Source organism: Triturus cristatus, unplaced genomic scaffold (genome assembly GCF_964204655.1).
Source record: "Triturus cristatus unplaced genomic scaffold, aTriCri1.1 SCAFFOLD_521, whole genome shotgun sequence".
Lineage (NCBI taxonomy): Eukaryota > Metazoa > Chordata > Amphibia > Caudata > Salamandridae > Triturus > Triturus cristatus.
Window position 1 is genome coordinate 34,568 of NW_028188447.1, and position 2,933 is coordinate 37,500.

Sequence of the window (2,933 nt, forward strand, 5' to 3'; positions counted from 1 at the left end):
TGGCGGGAAGCTTGGCCGGAAACCCCATACAAGGACAGGGGATGTGCCAGCCTGCCCACCCCACCCCTCAGGTGGGGGAGGCGAGGTGAAGCACATCTCCGGGCTCTCGCCATCTTGAAGATGGGAGGCCCTACCCTATCAGGATTAGGCTACTGCCCCCCTCCCACAGGAGAGAGGCAGGATAGGGGGTGTACCCACCCCAGGACAAGGACCCATTGGTCCCTGGCCTTCACCTACCTGTAACGCCCCTAAATCTAGTATTTAGGGGCACCCTGAACCTTCCTTCCTTAGATTCCAGATAGAAAATTACAAGAAGAGCAAGAAGAACAAAGACCTGCCCTGCAGCTGTTAAAAAGAGAAGAAGACACCAACTGCTTAGGCCCCAGCCCTACCGGCCTGTCGACTCTCGAACCTGCACCAGCGCGGCATCTCTCGTGGCCAGCAACCTCACCAACCCCAGAGGAACTGGCTACCTTTTGGCTCTAAGCCCCTGGGACTCCCATGAGTAGAGGCTCTACTCAAGAAACCTATTTTTAACCCCTGGCAGCAGCCCGGAACCGCGGACCCAACACACTCTGCACCAGCCAAGCCTGGCCAGTGCCGGAGTGGACAAAGACCCTGAGGACGACCCCACGGCGACTGTGACCCCGAGTCTGGCACCCAAGGATCCCCCTCGACATCCCGGAAGAAGCCTGCAGCCTCAGAACCAAGTGCCACCCCAACCGCGATCAACCAGAGGGTAAGATTCCCGACGTCAAAAGGCACCCCTGCACCCGGTGCCCTGCGGCCCCCTGTGCCCAATCCCGGGGTACCCACCTAACCTACAACTACCCAACTTACCTCTCGAATTGGTGGTGGCACCTGAAACATCCTCGTCCCCGAGCCTGCAGCCTTTTTCCAAACCGGAACATTCCCATTGATTTCCATTGAGCGCCCGAAGGCTCAAAAGCACCCTGCACCCAGCCGCCCGAGTGGCCCTGGCAGTGCCCTCTCTACACTAACCTACTTCCCCACTTGCCCTGAGTAAGTGACCAGGAGCCCAGCTCCCACAGCCGCGTGGCTTGCCAGACAGCAGCCACCAACCAAGGCCCCCCTATCCCTCATAGGATAACATTGGGCCTAACTCTCTCTGCACCCGGCCGTCCTGAAACCGCTGAGGGTGAACCAACTGTACCTACCTGACACTGGGGGACCCCTGAGTCCATGCCCGGAATTTCAACTCTGCCAGTCGAGTACTTACCCTTAAACCGCTAACTTCATTTTCCTCATAGGGTAACATTGACTGGCTTTTTCTTCAAAAATCTTCTAAGTGTGAACTTTTCAAAACTGCAAAAATTCACCAAAAATCAGCCAAGTGACAAAAACGAATTTACTCACCTGCTCCTAGGTGAGCTCCCAGTGCTGGATCTTGGTGCCCAGCCCTGACCCTGAAAAGTGTTCACAACTATACTTACCTCTAACTCATTTTTCTCCCATAGGAAACCATTGTCTGCTTTTCTGTGAAATTTCTTCGAAGTGTCTATTTTTGCAAATTTGAAATATTCTTTTAAAATCGTACCATTTCTGCAAACGAAATTACTTACCTGTTTTTGATAAGGACCCCAGTCCTGGGTCTAGGTACCCAGTCCTGGATTACTAAAGTAACGATAAAGTACTCTACCTGCAATTTGAATTTCTTGCCATAGAGATCCATTGAATGTTTTCTTTGAAATATTTTCTAAGTGCTAACTTTTGAAATAGCTAAATATTATTTAAAAATCATTACAGTTATTAAGTCGACTTTCATCACTTGATTCTGAATACTGACCCAAGGCTGATTCTAGGAGCCAGACCTGGAATTCCAAAAGTAATCTGAAAAGTAATTTATTACAAATAACCTGAATTTACCATTGAGCTCAATGCATTGTTATGTTTAGGAAATAGGATTGTTTATTGCAACCAACTGTGACTGTTTACACAAATCTATTGCTTAAGACAAAAGTATTTATATTCAACCTCTCATTCTGAGAAAGTATATTTTTACCCCCTTTGTGGTTCTAAAAATAAAACAAGCCTATATTTTATATATATAAACCATTGGCCTAGAGTTCAGTTATTGAGTGTGTGAAACCATTTGCTGACTGAGTGTGTATAATAAATGCTTTACACTGTCCTCTGGTACTGCCTTACTGCTCGACCAAGCTACCACTTTTGAGAGTAAGGTCATACCTAACTTTGACCTCTATCAGCCTCTGGGGGACTGTGGACTCTGTACACCCTGTACCTATTAGGGAACAGTATATACAGAGCCACTTTCTCACACTTTCGGCCTATCTCTCTACTGCCTATGTTCTCAAAAATCTTGGAGAGACACATCAATTTACATCTTACATCTCATGTTGAGACCATAGGTTTTCTACATCCATCCCAATCGGGTTTCCGTTCCCATTTTTCTACCGAAACAACCCTTTTGGGGGTCACAGAGAACCTTCGCTCTCGTCTCGACCATGGCGAGACAGCGGCGCTTATTGTTTTAGATCTAAGCGCCGCATTCGATACGGTCTCACACTCCATTCTTCTGAGAGCCCTGAGAACGGCCGGTGTGATTGGCCCTGCTCTTGCTTGGTTGGCCTCTTTCCTAGATCATCGCACCTTTCAGGTTGTCTCCTCCGGCTCTTCTTCTTCTGTTCGCTCATGGGCGCATGGTGTTCCGCAGGGGTCGTCACTGAGCCCTATGCTCTTTAATATCTACGTGAGACCCCTAGCTACCATCATGGAAGACCTTGGTCTCTCCTTCTACTCATATGCCGATGACACTCAGATCCTCTTCTCCCTTTCTTCTGCTGCAGCTAATACTCCATCTGCTCTTAAACTTGGACTTAGCCGAGTGGCAGAGTGGATGCAGGCGAGCCTCTTGAAACTGAACGGTGATAAGACAGAGGTGCTTATTCTGG